This window comes from Triticum urartu, chromosome 2A (assembly GCF_056163025.1).
Source record: "Triticum urartu cultivar PI428250 chromosome 2A, HENAU_Tu73, whole genome shotgun sequence".
Lineage (NCBI taxonomy): Eukaryota > Viridiplantae > Streptophyta > Magnoliopsida > Poales > Poaceae > Triticum > Triticum urartu.
The window spans coordinates 740,247,633-740,268,575 of NC_141874.1; positions in this window are offsets into that span (position 1 = coordinate 740,247,633).

The window sequence follows — 20,943 nt, forward strand, 5'->3', positions numbered from 1 at the left end:
ACTGAAATCTCAATGCAGGTCACGATCCCATGGAACGACTGCATGATGGGTGCCATCGTCTTCTCAAGCATGTTCTGTTGGTTGTCCCTCAGGTCTGGCCTGCACCCCAATCACAGGCGCCTTCAACTGTAATAACAGAATCATTGGACAGCATAGATCAAAACCGGCAACCCTGGGAATCACCAACCAATCCTGGACCAAACCTGCGACAATCACAAACAACCATGACGACGGGGTCAATACCGGCGCAAACACCAAATCAATCTGTGAAGGAAGCAGGGGCGGAGCTAGATCCAACCATTCTCCATTAAATAATATGTAAACACCATGGTTAGATTGCTAATCACTGGATCAAATTGCATGTCCTGATTCAAAGGCTTTGCCCAGGCTCATCGAAGGGCATCCTCACCTCTTCCAGAGGTCACGCTGGCCCTTGGCAGGGATTGAGAGCTAGAGCCGGTCCATCAGCATGCACATGAAGGAAATATGCCCTAGAGGCAATAATAAAGTTATTATTTATTTCCTTATAATCATGATAAATGTTTATTATTCATGCTAGAATTGTATTAAACCGGAAACATAATACATGTGTGAATACATAGACAAACAAAGTGTCACTAGTATGCCTCTACTTGACTAGCTCGTTAATCAAAGATGGTTATGTTTCCTAACCATGAACAATGAGTTGTTATTTGATTAACGAGGTCACATCATTAGTTGAATGATCTGATTGACATGACCCATTCCATTAGCTTAGCACCTGATCGTTTAGTATGTTGCTATTGCTTTCTTCATGACTTATACATGTTCCTATGACTATGAGATTATGCAACTCCCGTTTGCCGGAGGAACACTTTGGGTGCTACCAAACGTCACAACGTAACTGGGTGATTATAAAGGAGCATTACAGGTGTCTCCAAAGGTAGATGTTGGGTTGGCGTATTTCGAGATTAGGATTTGTCACTCCGATTGTCGGAGAGGTATCTCTGGGCCCTCTCGGTAATACACATCACATAAGCCTTGCAAGCATTACAACTAATATGTTAGTTGTGAGATGATGTATTACGGAACGAGTAAAGAGACTTGCCGATAACGAGATTGAACTAGGTATTGGATACCGACGATCGAATCTCGGGCAAGTAACATACCGATGACAAAGGGAACAACGTATGTTGTTATGCGGTCTGACCGATAAAGATCTTCGTAGAATATGTAGGAGCCAATATGGGCATCCAGGTCCCGCTATTGGTTATTGACCAGAGACATGTCTCGGTCATGTCTACATTGTTCTTGAACCCGTAGGGTCCGCACGCTTAAGGTTACGATGACAGTTACATTATGAGTTTATGCATTTTGATGTACCGAAGGTTGTTCGGAGTCCCGGATGTGATCACGGACATGACGAGGAGTCTCGAAATGGTCGAGACGTAAAGATTGATATATTGGAAGCCTGTGTTTGGACATCGGAAGTGTTCCGGGTGAAATCGGGATTTTACCGGGTTACCGGGAGGTTACCGGAACCCCCCGGGAGCCATATGGGCCTACATGGGCCTTAGTGGAAAGGAGAAAGGGGCAGCCCAAGATGGCTGCGCCACTTCCCCCTCCCCTAGTCCTATTAGGACTAGGAGAAGGTGGCCGGCCCCCCTCTCTCTCTTTCCCCCCTTGGGAATCCTATTTGGAATAAGATTGGGGGGGGGGAGACTCCTCCTGCGCCTCCCTCCTTGGCCGGCCAGCCTCCCCCCTCTACTCCTTTATATACGGAGGCAGGGGACACCTCTAGACACACAAGTTGATCCACGTGATCTATTCCTTAGCCGTGTGCGGTGCCCCCTGCCACCATATACCTCGATAATACTGTAGCGGAGTTTAGGCGAAGCCCTGCTGCTGTAGTACATCAAGATCGTCACCACGCCGTCGTGCTGACGGAACTCTTCCCCGACACTTTGCTGGATCGGAGTCCGGGGATCGTCATCAAGCTGAACGTGTGCTCGAACTCGGAGGTGCCGTAGTTTCGGTGCTTAATCGGTTGGATCGTGAAGACGTACGACTACTTCCTCTACGTCGTGTCATCGCTTCCGCAGTCGGTCTGCGTTGGGTACGTAGACAACACTCTCCCCCTCGTTGCTATGCATCACATGATCTTGCGTGTGCGTAGGAATTTTTTTGAAATTACTACGAAACCCAACAGTGGCATCCGAGCCTAGGTTATTGATGTTGATGTTATATGCACGAGTAGAACACAAGTGAGTTGTGGACGATACAAGTCATACTGCCTACCAGCATGTCATACTTTGGTTCGGCGGTATTGTTGGACGAGATGACCCGGACCAACCTTACGCGTACGCTTACGCGAGACCGGTTCCCTCGACGTGCTTTGCACATAGATGGCTTGCGGGCGACTGTCTCTCCAACTTTAGTTGAACCAAGTATGGCTATGCCCGGTCCTTGCGAAGGTTAAAACGGCACCAACTTGACAAACTATCGTTGTGGTTTTGATGCGTAGGTGAGATTGGTTCTTACTTAAGCCCGTAGCAGCCACGTAAAACATGCAACAACAAAGTAGAGGACGTCTAACTTGTTTTTGCAGGGCATGTTGTGATGTGATATGGTCAAGGCATGATGCTGAATTTTATTGTATGAGATGATCATGTTTTGTAACCGAGTTATCGGCAACTGGCAGGAGCCATATGGTTGTCGCTTTATTGTATGCAATGCAATCGCGATGTAATGCTTTACCTTATCACTAAACGGTAGCGATGGTCATGGAAGCATAAGATTGGCGAGACGACAACGATGCTACGATGGAGATCAAGGTGTCGCGCCGGTGACGATGGTGGTCATGACGGTGCTTCGGAGATGGAGATCACAGGCACAAGATGATGATGGCCATATCATATCACTTATATTGATGGCATGTGATGTTTATATTTTATGCATCTTATCTTGCTTTGATTGACGGTAGCATTATAAGATGATCTCTCACTAAATTATCAAGAAGTGTTCTCCCTGAGTATGCACCGTTGCGAAAGTTCTTCGTGCTGAGACACCACGTGATGATCGGGTGTGATAGGCTCTACGTTCAAATACAACGGTTGCAAAACAGTTGCGCACGCGGAATACTCAGGTTATACTTGACGAGCCAAGCATATACAGATATGGCCTCGGAACACGGAGACCGAAAGGTCGAGCGTGAATCATATAGTAGATATGATCAACATAGTGATGTTCACCAATGAAACTACTCCATCTCACGTGATGACCGGACATGGTTTAGTTGATTTGGATCACGTGATCACTTAGAGGATTAGAGGGATGTCTATCTAAGTGGGAGTTCTTTAGTAATATGATTAATTGAACTTAAATTTATCATGAACTTAGTACCTGATAGTATGTTGCTTGTTTATGTTTGATTGTAGATAGATGGCCTGTGCTGTTGTTCCGTTGAATTTTAATGCGTTCCTTGAGAAAGCAAAGTTGAAAGATGATGGTAGCAATTACACGGACTGGGTCCGTAACTTGAGGATTATCCTCATTGCTGCACAGAAGAATTACGTCCTGGAAGCACCGCTGGGTGCCAGGCCTGCTGCTGGAGCAACGCCAGATGTTATGAACGTCTGGCAGAGCAAAGCTGATGACTACTCGATAGTTCAGTGTGCCATGCTTTACGGCTTAGAATCGGGACTTCAACGACGTTTTGAATGTCATGGAGCATATGAGATGTTCCAGGAGTTGAAGTTAATATTTCAAGCAAATGCCCGGATTGAGAGATATGAAGTCTCCAATAAATTCTATAGCTGCAAGATGGAGGAGAACAGTTCTGTCAGTGAGCATATACTCAAAATGTCTGGGTATAATAATCACTTGATTCAATTGGGAGCTAATCTTCCAGATGATTGCGTCATTGACAGAATTCTCCAATCACTGCCACCAAGCTACAAGAGCTTCGTGATGAACTATAATATGCAAGGGATGAACAAGACTATTCCCGAGCTCTTCGCGATGCTGAAAGCTGCGGAGGTAGAAATCAAGAAAGAGCATCAAGTGTTGATGGTCAACAAGACCACTAGTTTCAAGAAAAAGGGAAAAGGAAATAAGAAGGGGAACTTCAAGAAGAACGGCAAGCCAGTTGCTGCTCAAGAGAAGAAACCCAAGTCTGGACCTAAGCCTGAAACTGAGTGCTTCTACTGCAAGCAGACTGGTCACTGGAAGCGGAACTGCCCCAAGTATTTGGCGGATAAGAAGGATGGCAAAGTGAACAAAGGTATATATGATATACATGTTATTGATGTGTACCTTACTAATGCTCGCAGTAGCACCTGGGTATTTGATACTGGTTCTGTTGCTAATATTTGCAACTCGAAACAGGGGCTACGGATTAAGCGAAGATTGGCTAAGGACGAGGTGACGATGCGCGTGGGAAACGGTTCCAAAGTCGATGTGAGCGCGGTCGGCACGCTACCTCTACATCTACCTTCGGGATTAATATTAGACCTAAATAATTGTTATTTGGTGCCAGCGTTGAGCATGAACATTATATCTGGATCTTGTTTAATGCGAGACGGTTATTCATTTAAATCAGAGAATAATGGTTGTTCTATTTATATGAGTAATATCTTTTATGGTCATGCACCCTTGAAGAGTGGTCTATTCTTATTGAATCTCGATAGTAGTAATACACATATTCATAATGTTGAAGCCAAAAGATGCAGAGTTGATAATGAAAGTGCAACTTATTTGTGGCACTGTCGTTTAGGTCATATCGGTATAAAGCGCATGAAGAAACTCCATACTGATGGACTTTTGGAACCACTTGATTATGAATCACTTGGTACTTGCGAACCGTGCCTCATGGGCAAGATGACTAAAACACCGTTCTCCGGTACTATGGAGAGAGCAACAGATTTGTTGGAAATCATACATACCGATGTATGTGGTCCGATGAATATTGAGGCTCGTGACGGATATCGTTATTTTCTCACCTTCACAGATGATTTAAGCAGATATGGGTATATCTACTTAATGAAACATAAGTCTGAAACATTTGAAAAGTTCAAAGAATTTCAGAGTGAAGTTGAAAATCATCGTAACAAGAAAATAAAGTTTCTGCGATCAGATCGTGGAGGAGAATATTTGAGTTACGAGTTTGGTGTACATTTGAAAAACTGTGGAATAGTTTCGCAACTCACGCCACCCGGAACACCACAACGTAATGGTGTGTCCGAACGTCGTAATCGTACTTTACTAGATATGGTGCGATCTATGATGTCTCTTACTGATTTACCGCTATCATTTTGGGGTTATGCTCTAGAGACGGCCGCATTCACGTTAAATAGGGCACCATCAAAATCCGTTGAGACGACGCCTTATGAACTGTGGTTTGGCAAGAAACCAAAGTTGTCGTTTCTTAAAGTTTGGGGCTGCGATGCTTATGTGAAAAAGCTTCAACCTGATAAGCTCGAACCCAAATCGGAGAAATGTGTCTTCATAGGATATCCAAAGGAAACTATTGGATACACCTTCTATCACAGATCCGAAGGCAAGACTTTTGTTGCTAAATTCGGAAACTTTCTTGAGAAGGAGTTTCTCTCGAAAGAAGTGAGTGGGAGGAAAGTAGAACTTGACGAGGTAACTGTACCTTCTCCCTTGTTGGAAAGTAGTACATCACAGAATATCGTTTCTGCGACACCTACACCAATAAGTGAGGAAGTTAATGATAATGATCATGAAACTTCAGAACAAGATACTACTGAACCTCGTAGATCAACTAGAGTAAGATCCGCACCAGAGTGGTACGGTAATCCAGTTCTGGAAGTCATGCTACTAGATCATGATGAACCTACAAACTATGAAGAAGCGATGGTGAGCCCAGATTCCGCAAAGTGGCTTGAAGCCATGAAATCTGAGATGGGATCCATGTATGAGAACAAAGTATGGACTTTGGTTGACTTGCCCGATGATCGGCAAGCAATTGAGAATAAATGGATCTTGCTGATGGTAATATTACTGTCTACAAAGCTCGACATGTCGCGAAAGGTTTTCGACAAGTTCAAGGGATTGACTACGATGAGACCTTCTCACCCGTAGCGATGCTTAAGTCCGTCCGAATCATGTTAGCGATTGCCGCATTTTATGATTATGAAATTTGGCAGATGGATGTCAAAACTGCATTCCTGAATGGATTTCTGGAAGAAGAGTTGTATATGATGCAACCGGAAGGTTTTGTCGATCCAAAGGGAGCTAACAAAGTGTGCAAGCTCCAGCGATCCATTTATGGACTGGTGCAAGCCTCTCGGAGTTGGAATAAACGTTTTGATAGTGTGATCAAAGCATTTGGTTCTATACAGACTTTCGGAGAAGCCTGTATTTACAAGAAAGTGAGTGGGAGCTCTGTAGCATTTCTGATATTATATGTGGATGACATATTGCTAATTGGAAATGATATAGAATTTCTGGATAGCATAAAGGGATACTTGAATAAAAGTTTTTCAATGAAAGACCTCGGTGAAGCTGCTTACATATTAGGCATTAAGATCTATAGAGATAGATCAAGACGCTTAATTGGACTTTCACAAAGCACATACCTTGACAAAATTTTGAAGAAGTTCAAAATGGATCAAGCAAAGAAAGGGTTCTTGCCTGTGTTACAAGGTGTGAAATTGAGTAAGACTCAATGCCCGACCACTGCAGAAGGTAGAGAGAATATGAAAGATGTTCCCTATGCATCAGCCATAGGATCTATCATGTATGCAATGCTGTGTACCAGACCTGATGTGTGCCTTGCTCTAAGTCTAGCAGGGAGGTACCAAAGTAATCCAGGAGTGGATCACTGGACAGCGGTCAAGAACATCCTGAAGTACCTGAAAAGGACTAAGGATATGTTTCTCGTATATGGAGGTGACAAAGAGCTCATCGTAAACGGTTACGTTGATGCAAGCTTTGACACTGATCCGGACGATTCTAAATCGCAAACCGGATACGTGTTTACATTAAACGGTGGAGCTGTCAGTTGGTGCAGTTCTAAACAAAGCATCGTGGCGGGATCTACAGGTGAAGCGGAGTACATAGCTGCTTCGGAAGCAGCGAACGAAGGAGTCTGGATGAAGGAGTTCATATCCGATCTAGGTGTCATACCTAATGCATCGGGTCCAATGAAAATCTTTTGTGACAATACTGGTGCAATTTCCTTGGCAAAGGAATCCAGATTTCACAAAAGGACCAAACACATCAAGAGACGCTTCAACTCCATCCGGGATCTTGTCCAGGTGGGAGACATAGAGATTTGCAAGATACGTACGGATCTGAATGTTGCAGACCCGTTGACTAAGCCTCTTCCACGAGCAAAACATGATCAGCACCAAAGCTCCATGGGTGTTAGAATCATTACAGTGTAATCTAGATTATTGGCTCTAGTGCAAGTGGGAGACTGAAGGAAATATGCCCTAGAGGCAATAATAAAGTTATTATTTATTTCCTTATAATCATGATAAATGTTTATTATTCATGCTAGAATTGTATTAACCGGAAACATAATACACGTGTGAATACATAGACAAACAAAGTGTCACTAGTATGCCTCTACTTGACTAGCTCGTTAATCAAAGATGGTTATGTTTCCTAACCATGAACAATGAGTTGTTATTTGATTAACGAGGTCACATCATTAGTTGAATGATCTGATTGACATGACCCATTCCATTAGCTTAGCACACGATCGTTTAGTATGTTGCTATTGCTTTCTTCATGACTTATACATGTTCCAATGACTATGAGATTATGCAACTCCCGTTTGCCGGAGGAACACTTTGGGTGCTACCAAACGTCACAACGTAACTGGGTGATTATAAAGGAGCATTACAGGTGTCTCCAAAGGTAGATGTTGGGTTGGCGTATTTCGAGATTAGGATTTGTCACTCCGATTGTCGGAGAGGTATCTCTGGGCCCTCTCGGTAATACACATCACATAAGCCTTGCAAGCATTACAACTAATATGTTAGTTGTGAGATGATGTATTACGGAACGAGTAAAGAGACTTGCCGATAACGAGATTGAACTAGGTATTGGATACCGACGATCGAATCTCGGGCAAGTAACATACCGATGACAAAGGGAACAACGTATGTTGTTATGCGGTCTGACCGATAAAGATCTTCGTAGAATATGTAGGAGCCAATATGGGCATCCAGGTCCCGCTATTGGTTATTGACCGGAGACGTGTCTCGGTCATGTCTACATTGTTCTCGAACCCGCAGGGTCCGCACGCTTAAGGTTACGATGACAGTTACATTATGAGTTTATGCATTTTGATGTACCGAAGGTTGTTCGGAGTCCCGGATGTGATCACGGACATGACGAGGAGTCTCGAAATGGTCGAGACGTAAAGATTGATATATTGGAAGCCTATGTTTGGACATCGGAAGTGTTCCGGGTGAAATCGGGATTTTACCGGGTTACCGGGAGGTTACCGGAACCCCCCGGGAGCCATATGGGCCTACATGGGCCTTAGTGGAAAGGAGAAAGGGGCAGCCCAAGGTGGCTGCGCCACTTCCCCCTCCCCTAGTCCTATTAGGACTAGGAGAAGGTGGCCGTCCCCCCTCTCTCTCTTTCCCCCCTTGGGAATCCTATTTGGAATAGGATTGGGGGGGGGGAGTCCTACTCCCGGAAGGAGTAGGACTCCTCCTGCGCCTCCCTCCTTGGCCGGCCAGCCTCCCCCCCTCTACTCCTTTATATACGGAGGCAGGGGACACCTCTAGACACACAAGTTGATCCACGTGATCTATTCCTTAGCCGTGTGCGGTGCCCCCTGCCACCATATACCTCGATAATACTGTAGCGGAGTTTAGGCGAAGCCCTGCTGCTGTAGTACATCAAGATCGTCACCACGCCGTCGTGCTGACGGAACTCTTCCCCGACACTTTGCTGGATCGGAGTCCGGGGATTGTCATCAAGCTGAACGTGTGCTCGAACTTGGAGGTGCCGTAGTTTCGGTGCTTGATCGGTTGGATCGTGAAGACGGACGACTACTTGCTCTACGTCGTGTCATCGCTTCCGCAGTCGGTCTGCGTTGGGTACGTAGGCAACACGCTCCCCCTTGTTGCTATGCATCACATGATCTTGCGTGTGCGTAGGAAATTTTTTGAAATTACTACGAAACCCAACAGCACATGCACTGGAACTACCCCACCTCCCTCCACACCCATCAGCTGCTGCCGGGTCCGCCGGGCCGACGAGCGGCACCGGCGCGAGCCGCTCGACGTGGGCCGAGAGCAGCAGCCTCCGTGCGGTCGAATACATCTCCGATAGCTTCACTATTCCCCATCCCCGCCGGCCCCGCCGGAGAAATCCATCGCCTTGGCGGTCGAGAAAGAAGAATCATCCTTCTCTAGGTTGTTTCGGTGATGACGGGCAGTTTCTTTTATTTTTTTGCTGTCGTGCGTGATTGCAGGGGTTGCCCGCGTGGGGCGTGGAGTTTGTTACTATCCTCTAAGGTGGAGGTGGAGTATGGTGAGTCAACCTAAATTACTAAGTGCACACAAAGAATAAATTATTACTCCTAAATTAAGTTTAACTGTTAGATTAAGTTTAGCTGGTCTAATCCTGTGGTGATAATGAGTTCGTGTCCATTTGTGGGGTGCGTTTAGAGAAGATTAAGTTTGCTCTTTTATAAGTAGTATAGATTCACATCTCACACTTTGATCCATAGTTAGCGTACATGTGCAATGCATGTGTAGTTCTTATAAGAAGAAAATACATCTTCATCCTAGTTAATAGGTAAAAATAAGCAAAAAACAGTTCTAGGAATGCACTACTAATGTGCTTAAATGACCGTCTAAAACATGAGGCTCCTCGTCTCAGGACTATATATTTTGCTTATGTCAGTTCATAATTAACATGTAACCTAAGAGCTAGGAAGGGAAGAACTGAAAAGACGCGGTCGGTTCATAGTCCATACAAATAAAACAAAGCAACTGCAGGTTCTCACCACTCTTCTCCACTACGAACATCAAATCATATACCTGATCTTGTTGCCCTATTTCTAAAGAATGCCGATTAGACAAATAAAAGTGAGAAAACACGCAAATAAGTGCATATAGTAATCACAGTACAGGAAAATAAGATTCCACACTATCAAACCTTATGTGTGGGAATAACTTGAATGCATAGTATAAACATCAAGTGTACGATCTCAGCAGGAGTACCTTCACTCCAAGACCTTGTCCCAGGTGACAGTGAGGCCGACTGATTCGCCTTTTTGAAGGGATTGATGAGAGGCAAATCACTATTTTTCAACAGGACAAGGTTCGTAGTTGGAAACGGTACCACTACAAGATTCTGGGAGGATACATGGCTAGGGGACACGCCCCTCGCACTCCAATATCCGTCTCTGTATAGCATTGATCAGCGTAGAGACGCATATGTGGCTTCAGTATTCCAGTCTACTCCGCTCAATATTCACTTTAGGAGGACGCTAGTGGGAAACCGTTGGGAAGCCTGGCTCAATCTTGTGAGACGATTGATGGATGTTCAGCTGTCTCAATAGCTCGATCGGTTATGCTGGAAGCTAACCGAAAATGGAGAGTTTTCAGTCAAATCCATGTACTTGGATGTAATCAACTCTAGCGTCATTCCTCATTCAAAACATGTTTGGAAAGTCAAAGTACCTTTGAAAATCAAAGTGTTTATGTGATTTGTGCATAAACAAGTTATTTTAACTAAGGATAATTTGGCAAAACACAATTGGACAGGATCTACGAGATGTAGCTTTTCCAACCAACATGAGTCTATCAAACACCTTTTTCTGGATTGCCCTTTGGCAAAAATACTGTGGCGGTCAGTTCACATAGCTTTCAACATCACTCCTCCGATCTCTATCAACACATTATTTGGGACGTGGCTAGATGGGATAGATTTCGCAACAGCGAGACACATTCGTGTAGGAGTATGTGCTTTATTATGGGCAGTTTGGAACTTCAGAAATGATTTGGTCTTTAACACAACAACAAATATTCATTTTTGCAGGTTATTTTCCGAGGCACTGCGTTGGTCCGTATGTGGTCATTGATGAAGCTATGTACCTAGGGTAGGGTCATGGATCTGTCCAAGATACCCTCCCCAAGGACATCTCTAAAAGAACCAGAAGCATTCGAAGAAAAATCATCGTCCACTCGACCATGAAGCTATGTTCCACTCGACAACCTTGAAGACACTCAACCGTATGGACAATCACTCGACTACCAGAAGATCTAGAGCCACTCCACTCTCCAACGGTCGGGAATTAAGTCATAGCTTTAATGGTCATTATGTATCTTTATTGCAGGCGTTACCAGTAACGTCCCCATCTTTATGTACCTTAAACCCTTTGTAATTGAGGGCGGGAGGAGTCTGGTGAACTCTATATAAGCCACCCCCTCCTCTAGGACAAGGGTTCGCACCCTCTGTAACACACGCGCATATAATCCAGTCGACCGCCTCCGGGCTCCGAGACGTAGGGCTGTTACTTCCTCTGAGAAGGGCCTGAACTCGTAAAACTCGTGTGTACAACTCCTCCATAGTTAGGATCTTGCCTCTACATTCCTACCCCCCTATTCTACTGTCAGACTTAGAACCACGACAGTTGGCGCCCACCATGGGGCAGGTGTCTTAGCGACTTGTTGGAGAAGTTGTGATTTTTCCGATCCCCATCAACATGGTTTCAGGCAGAGGTTTGGCCAAGGGCCACGAGATCCGTCTCGGTGCGCTCGTATTCATCGCGGACGACTCCGCTTGGCTCCAGGAAGCGCCACTCGACGTCGAGGCGCTCCCCGTCCGCGGGGCAACGCACTTCCGCGCGTGCGTCCGTGGCGTTCTCCTACGGCAGCTGTCGACTCAGTATCGATCGGCTCCCGTGCCAACCTCCCTCCCTGTAGCCCGCCGGGGCAAACGTTCCGGTTGGTCAAGGCTTCAGCGGTGGGTGAGGCATGCGGTGGCTCGCCAATCGGCCACCCCCCAGGTCGCGGCAATCGAGCCCGACGAAACTCTCTACGGCCTGTTTGACCTGTCGACTGGCTCCGTAGAGACTGCATCCGAGTGCGACAGCAGCGACCCCGCGGCAGAAGTTTTGATGGTCAATGGACCATGTACTCCTCCTGGCTTCACCCGCGAGGACGGAGGCGATGGTGGCGGTGATCCGTCGCGTGTCCACGAAGAGTACCGACCCGAACCCCTCTTTTCACAGAGGAGGGAGGAACTTCGCCGCCGGAACATGGATGCACTTCACACTCCCACCGTTGGAGAAACCCCTGAGGCCCAGGCCTTGGAGGAGGCGTGCCTGGCCAACTTGGTTGAGCGCACTTGACTGGATAACCTCCAGCGCGCACTCGACAAGCGTGCTCGGCAGCGTGCTCCCGAATCCAGCCGACGTCAACTTTTTCCACCTCCGACTCAGGTATACCGAACTCCAATCCAGAATCTCGCAGCTGCGGCCCGAATAGCAGAGTCAATTCAACCTTCCCAGTCAGAAGCTGGTCGAGGTTTGGTGCAGATCCGGGCCTTGCTCCGAGCCACGGGAGAGCAGAATACAGTAGTATCTCAGTCGCGGAATAGGATTCACAGCAGATCCGTGGTTGCAGACACAGTCTAGTTGGCTCACAACCCAAGATCGCCCCCGAGGTGTGAGGGACGTGGAGACCGACAAGATCAGTACAGAAACCGTGAGTAGTACGATCACCGACTCAATCACGATGATCATCGTCGAGTGCCCATGCCTCCCCCAAGGAGTGGATCATACGTGCCTCGGCAGCAGGATGATGGACGCCCTCACAGTGGTGGGCGAATGATTCCAGTCGATCCCAGGGAACCGGGCTTTGATGCGAGATCTATTCTCGTTCAGGGTTTGGTCGACAGAAACAGAGCTCACAGAGAAGGCCCCGACAGAGATTTTCCAACCAGCAGCAGAGTGCATGTCTCAGGCCCAGAGTGCTTCAGCAGAGCCATCAGGGCCGCAGTGATTCCTCCCAACTTCAAGTTGGCGACTGGAGTCAGTAAGTTCACTGGTGAGTCCAAGCCTGAAACTTGGCTTGAGGATTACCGAGTGGCTGTACAGATCGGTGGCGGCAACGATGAAGTGGCCATGAAGCACCTTCCTTTGATGCTAGAGGGCTCGGCCAGGGCGTGGCTGAATCAGTTAGCTCCTGGTAGTATTTATACTTGGGAAGATCTTGCTTGAGTATTTGTCAGAACATTTGGAGGTACTTGCAAGCGGCCAGCAGGGTTGACAGAACTACAATGTTGCGTTCAGAAACCAAATGAAACTTTGAGAGATTATATCCAGAGATGGATCACGTTGCACCACACGGTGGAGAATGTGTCAGATCACCAAGCAATTTGTGCCTTCAAAGAAGGCGTTAAGTATCGGGAGTTGAATCTGAAATTCGGTCGAACAGGAGATATGACTTTGACTCGGATGATGGAGATTGCCACCAAGTATGCCAATGGTGAAGAAGAAGACCGACTCCGGAGTGGCAAGCACAAAACAGTCGCCCACAAAACCGGAGGGGGGAACTCCAGCCGGAAGCAAAAGCGCAAAGCCGAGCCAGCTTCTCCTGGAGAAGCCTTGGCCGTAACTCAAGGGAAGTTCAAGGGGAAACCTAAAGGACCGTGGAACCCCGAGAAAGTAAAAGATCAAGATGAAAATGATGTGCTAGATTTACCATGCCACATTCACACCAAAAAAGATGAAGAGGGTAATTTCATTTACCCGAAGCATACCACTCGACAGTGTCGACTCCTAATCCAGCAATTCCGAGAGAAACAACCCAATGAAAAGGAAAAGGAAGCAAATAAAGTTGAGGATGAGGAGGAGGACGAGGATGGTTACCCCCACGTCAATTCCACTCTGATGATTTTCGCTGATGTTGAGAGTAAGAGTCGACTGAAAGTCATCAACAGAGAAGTGAACATGGTCACTCCGGTGACACCCAGTTATTTGAAGTGGTCTCAGACTGCCATTACATTCGACCAGTCCGATCACCCAGTGCACATAGCCACCCCTGGGAGGCAAGCGCTGGTGGTCGACCCAGTAGTCGAAGGCACTTGATTGACTAAGGTTCTGATGGATGGTGGCAGTGGTCTGAATATACTATATGCAGATACGTTGAAAGGAATGGGCATTCCGATGTCCAGACTCAGCGAAAGTAATATGAGTTTCCATGGAGTCATTCCTGGCAAGAAGGTTGCATCACTCGGCCAGATCGCTCTCGATGTAGTGTTCGGTGATTTCAAGAATTTCCGCAAAGAAAAGTTGACATTTGAAGTTGTGGATTTCCAGAGTGCTTATCACGCTATTCTAGGCAAGACAGCTTATGCACGTTTTATGGCTTGACCATGTTACGTGTACCTTAAATTGAAGATGCCTGGTCCTAAAGGGGTGATCACTATCACTGGCAGACGAAAGAAGGCAGAAGAGTGCTTCCAGAAGGGCTCAAAGATCGCCGATGCACAGATGGCAGTGGAGTTGCAGGAGTATCAAAAAAATGCAGATCCGAGTGATTTGTTGCGAGCTAAGAAGCCTGCCACTAATTTAGCATTCCAGTCGACTGGTGAAACGAAGCCGATTCATATTCATCCAACGGATCCCAATGCTGCTCCGACTCACATTTCAACAACACTCGACTCTAAATAGGAAGAAGCGCTCATCCAGTTCCTCCGTGAGAACTAGGACATCTTTGCATGGAAACCTTCTGACATGCCAGGTGTTCCCAGGGGACTGGCTGAGCATCGTTTGCGAGTCGACCCAAAGGTGAAACCGGTCAAAGAACATCTTCGACGGTCCGTCGTATAGAAGAGGAAGGCAATCGGTGAAGAAGTGGCTCGACTTCTAGCAGCTGAGTTTATCCGAGAGATTTACCACCCCGAGTGGTTAGCTAATTTTGTCATGGTCCCAAAGAAGGACGATTCACTTCTCATGTGCATCGAATTCAAACACATCAATCGGGCCTGCCCGAAAGATCACTTTCCTCTCCCTCGCATCGACCAAATAGTCGACTTGACTCCGGGGTGTGAGCGTTTGTCCTTTTTGGACGCTTATTCCGGGTATCATCAGATCCGTTTGTACGGACCCGATGAGATAAAAACAGCTTTCATCACCCCATTTGGGTGCTTCTGTTATGTTACTATGCCATTAGGTTTGAAGAACGTCGAGCCACATTCATGAGGATGATTCAGAAGTGTCTGCTCACTCAAATCAGTCGGAATGTGGAAGCATACATGGATGACATTGTGGTCAAGTCACGAAAAGGTTCCGAGCTACTGGCTGACCTTGCTGAAACCTTTGCCAACCTCAGAAGGTATGATATCAAGCTTAATCCATCAAAGTGCATGTTTGGAGTTCCAGGCGGAAAATTACTCGGTTTTCTCGTTTCCGAGCGGGGGATCGACGCTAACCCAGAGAAAGTGGGTGCCATACTCCGGATGAAACGCCCTGTGCGTGTGCATGATGTCCAGAAGCTTACTGGTTGTTTGGCCTCCCTAAGTCGATTCATTTCTCGCCTCGGTGAAAAGGAACTGCCTCTTTACCGACTGCTGAAGAAGTCAGATAAGTTCGAGTGGACTCCTAAAGCTGACGCAGCATTTGCAGAGCTCAAAGCCCTGCTTTCCAACCAGCCGGTGCTTGCTGCTCCAATCAGCAAAGAGCCTTTACTGCTTTACATTGCAGCCACTGGACAAGTCGTCAGTACAGTACTTACGATCGAGCGGGAAGAAGAAGGAAAAGCTTACAAAGTTCAGCGCCCAGTATACTATGTCTCTGAAGTTTTGACTCCATCAAAGCAAAGATATCCACATTATCAGAAGCTTGTTTATGGGATTTATTTGACCACGAAGAAGGTTGCACATTACTTCTCTGATCACTCCATTACAGTCGTCAGCGACTCTCCATTATCAGAGATTCTGAACAATAGAGATGCAACTGGTCGAGTGGCAAAGTGGGTGATTGAACTCCTTCCCTTAGATATCAAGTTCGAGGCAAAGAAAGCTATCAAGTCCCAAGCAATAGCAGATTTCCTCGCTGAGTGGATTGAACAACAACTGCCGACTCAAGTTCACTCGGAGCACTGGACCATGTTCTTTGATGGTTCCAAGATGCTGAATGGTTCCGGTTCTTGGGTGGTACTGGTATCCCCCCGAGAAGACAAGCTCAGATATGTCCTCCAGATTCACTTTGATTCCTCCAATAACGAAGCAGAATATGAAGCACTCTTGTATGGGTTGCGTATGGCCATTTCACTCGGCGTCCGTCGCCTCATGGTCTATGGCGACTCAGATTTGGTAGTCAATCAAGTGATGAAGGAGTGGGATGTCAGAAGCCCAGCCATGACTGGTTACTGCAACGCGGTGAGGAAGTTGTAAAAGAAGTTAGAGGGGTTAGAAATCCATCATGTACCCCGACTGAAAAATCAAGCAGCAGATGATTTAGCAAAGATAGGCTCCAAGAGAGAAGCTATTCCCAGCAACGTGTTCCTGGAGCACATTCATGCACCATCAGTTCAAGAAGATCCCTTCGCTGAAGAGCCCCCGCAGCCTAGGAGTGCCACAGATCCGACTGAAGTCGAGGTCCCAGCCGTGGTTGACTTAATCATGGAGGTGTTGGTCATCACTCCCGACTGGACAGTGCCATACATTGCATATATCCTTAGGAAATAGCTCCCAAAGGATGAAGAAGAGGCTCGATAGATCGTCCGTCGATCCAAGGCCTTTACTGTAATAAGGTGTCAACTGTTCAGAGAAAGTGCAACCGGGGTCAGCCAGAAATGCATAACACCAGAAGAAGGCCGAGTGATCCTCCACGACATCCATTCGGGGACCTGTGGTCACCATGCGTCCTCTCGGACCATTGTGGATAAAGCATACCGAGCTGGATTTTATTGGCCACGAGCAAATGAAATGGCGAAAGATATAGTCGACAGATGTGAAGGCTGCCAGTTCTACTCCAATATGTCGCACAAACCTGCATCAGCACTGAAGATCATCCCACTCGTCTAGCCCTTTGCTGTTTGGGGATTGGACATGGTTGGTCCACTGAGAACTGGTAGGAGCGGCTTCACTCATGTGCTAGTAGCAGTCGACAAGTTTACCAAATGGATCGAAGCCAAGTCTATTAAGAATCTTGAAGCTAGTACTGTTGTCAGCTTCATCAGAGAGTTGATTTTCAGATATGGGGTTCCGCACAGCATCATCACTGACAACGGATCGAACTTCGATTCTGATGAGTTCAGAACCTTCTACGCCTCACAAGGCACACGAGTCGACTATGCTTCAGTCGCCCATCCCCAGTCGAATGGACAAGCAGAAAGAGCAGATGGCCTGATTCTCAAAGGACTGAAACCCCGACTGATGCGAGATCTCAAGCACGCAGCGGGCGCCTGGGTTGATGAACTTCCATCAGTTCTCTAGGGATTGAGGACAACTCCTAATCGGTCGACTGGCCGAACTCCATTCTTCTTGGTCTATGGAGCTGAAGCTGTTCTACCGAGTGACTTGCTTCATAATGCACCACGAGTTGAGCTCTTCTCTAAAGATGAAGCAGAACAAGCTCGACAAGACGCAGTCGACCTCCTAGAGGATGAAAGAGAGATGGCCTTGATCCGGTCGACCATTTATCAACAAGACTTGCGTCGATTCCATGCTAGACACGTGAAGGGTCGAGCCTTTCAAGAGGGAGACTTGGTTCTTCGAGTGGATCAGCAGAAACCACACAAGCTCGCCTCAGCTTGTGAAGGTCCCTTCATTGTCACCAGAGTGCTCCACAATGGAGCATACCACCTTTACAGTGTCGAGCATAAGAAGGACGAGCCACGGGCTTGGAACGCGGAGCTGCTCCGCCCCTTTTATACTTAAGTACTCGTCCGAATAAAATGTAATAAAAAAATACCTTTGTAATTTGTTTGTCAAAGACAAGAGCTTTACAGTCCTCTGGCACGATTGTTGTTGCTTTTTACATCTGAAAACCCCCAGTGGGTGACTTAGCTGCAAATCCGTTTCGCCTAAGTTCGAAAGAAAATCCTACCGAGTGGTGAGCAAGCCTCTCACTCGGGGGCTTAGCTGCAAACCCGTTTCGCCTAAGTTTTCAAAATCCTACCGAGTGGTGAGCCAGCCTCCCACTCGGGGCTTAGCTGCAGTCCAGTACTCGCCTAAGTTTGTAACATCCTACCGAGGGGTGAGCCAGCCTCCCACTCGGGGGCTTAGCTGTAGTCCAGTACTCGCCTAAGTTTGTAAAATCCTACCGAGCGGTGAGTCAGCCTCCCACTCGGGGGCTTAGCTGCAGTCCAGTACTCGCCTAAGTTTGTAAAATCCTACCGAGTGGTGAGCCAGCCTCCCACTCGGGGGCTTAGCTACAGTCCAGTACTCGCCTAAGTTTAAAAAATCCTACCGAGTGGCGAGCAACCCTCCCACTCGGAGGCTTAGTTGCAGTCCAGTACTCTCCTAAGTTTAAAAAATCCTACCGAGTTGCGAGCAACCCTCCCACTCATAGGCTTAGCTGCAGTCCAGTACTCGCCTAAGTTTATAAAATCCTACCGAGTGGTGAGCAATCCTCCCACTCGGAGGCTTAGCTGCAGTCGAGTACTCGCCTAAGTTTAAAAAATCCTACCGAGTGGTGAGCAACCCTCCCACTCGGGGGCTTAGCTGCAGTCCAGTACTCGCCTAAGTTCAAAAAATCCTACCGAGTGGTGAGCAACCCTCCCACTCGGGGGCTTAGCTGCAGTCCAGTACTCGCCTAAGTTCAAAAAATCCTACCGAGTGGTGAGCAATCCTCCCACTCGGGGGCTTAGCTGCAGTCCAGTACTCGCCTAAGTTCAAAAAATCCTACCGAGTGGTGAGCAACCCTCTCACTCGTGGGCTTAGCTGCAGTCCAGTACTTGCCTAAGTTTAAAAAATCCTACCGAGTGGTGAGCAATCCTCCCACACAGGGGCTTAGTTGCAGTCCAATACTCGCCTAAGGTTTAAAATCTGCCCTCATCTGCAAGGACGACGAGGTGCAGGTCGACTACAACCTTCTCCTTTGGAGCTGCGCCACAAATACAACGTATGCTCCATCCCTACCCGCAAGGGCGACGAGGTGCAGATCGACCACGGCCTTCTTCTCCGAGCTACGCCAAAAATACAACGTGCGTTCCATCTCCATCCGCAAGGACGACGAGGTGCAAGTCGACTGCAATCCTTTCCCTAGGAGCTGCACCACAAGTACAACGTACGCTCCATCCCTACCCGCAAGGGCGACGAGGTGCAGGTCGACCGCGGCCCTCTTCTCCGAGCTACGCCACAAATACAACGTGCGCTCCATCCTTGTCCGCAAGGACGATGAGGCGCAGGTCGACTGCAACCTTCTTCTTCGAGCTACGCCACAAATACAACGTACGCTCCATCCTTGTCCGCAAGGACGACGAGGCGCAGGTCGACCGCAACATTATCATTCGAGCTACACCACATATACAACATGCGCTCCATCCTTGTCTGCAAAGACGACAAAGCGCAGTTCGATTGAAGTCTCCATTTCAAGGTCGCATCTCAAACACGAAGGTCATTCCAAATAGGGAGCAGATTCCAAAAGCAATCGCAAGCATACTCAAAAGCAGTTCGGATAAATCCTAAAGTTCCAACCGACAAATCAAAAGTATTCGAGCATCAAGCCCGAAGGAGTTTAATGGTTACAGCAACCACTCGGCATTCCGAGGCAAATTTAAGACAGGATTAAATCTCATAGTTTGTTCACTCGGCAGGAGGAGGGCTGGCGGGTTCGACGAATTCGTCCAAGTCGATTCCATCTGCGATCCGAGTGGCAGCAGCGATGAAAGTCTCCATAAAGGACTGGAAGTCGTGCCTTTTGGTGTTGGTGACCTTGATCGCCGCCAGCTTGTCTTCACGAGGTTCCTTGCAGTGGACCCTTACCAAGGACAACGCCACGTCGGCACCGCACTGGGCAGAGGACTTCTTCCACTCTAGCACTCGACCAGGAATCTCGTTGAACCGAGTCATTAGAGATTCGAGGTCATTTTGAAGCGTCGCCCTTGGCCAGAGTGATGAGTCGATCCGTGAAACTGCCACCTTCAAACGAGCAAGGTAACTTGTGACGCTGGCGACACGGGATTCCAGTCGAAGCACATTCATGGCAGCCTCGTCGCCGACCGGAGAAACGATAGGGTCTAAACCCGTCTCAATCCATCCAGTTTCCTCGTCAAAGTTTTGGCAGAATTCTGTAGTCAAAGAGTTAGTGAGTCGACTGGACAGGATTAACTTGCTAGCAGTAAAGCAGTCAGATTAAAAGGAGTACCTTCCAGCATAAGATAGAGCTTCTTGGCAAGAGTTCTCAGATAGGCTTCCGTGTCATTTCTCTTACGGACCGCGGACTCCAGCTTCTCATTCAGAGCAATCTTATCCTTCTTCAGACGAGTTACCTCTCGGTTAGACTCATTGAGAGAGGACTTCAGCTTGTTTACCTCTCCTTCCAACACTCCGACCGAAGCCAGCTTGTGGTCTGCAAGGGCAGTCTTATCTTGAGCTTCCTTCTACGCAGCTGCAAGGTCCAAGTCCTTCTTCTCCAGAGCCAACCTCATTTTCTCTGCAAAAGAAGCAATCGGATCAAACAAGAGATCGAAGAAATATCTTAAAAGACGATCGATGTGAACAGTCGATAGGCAGTTACCTTCCATACCAGCAGCTTCATCTTGAGCTTTCTTCAACTTTTGTTGGGCCAGCTCCAAGTCGAGGTTGAGTTGCCTCTGCTTCTCCTCAAATTCGGCAAACTTAGAAATGAGAGTACACGATTTTTGCAGAAGGCAAAAGACATGTACATCGACAAGATCAAAGATTATTTACTTCCGAGTGAATAAAACTTAAAAGTTTACTCAGACCCCAGCCGACTGCCCGTAGTCGACCGCGGTCTCGGGGACTACACCCAGCGGGTGCACTAGCGTG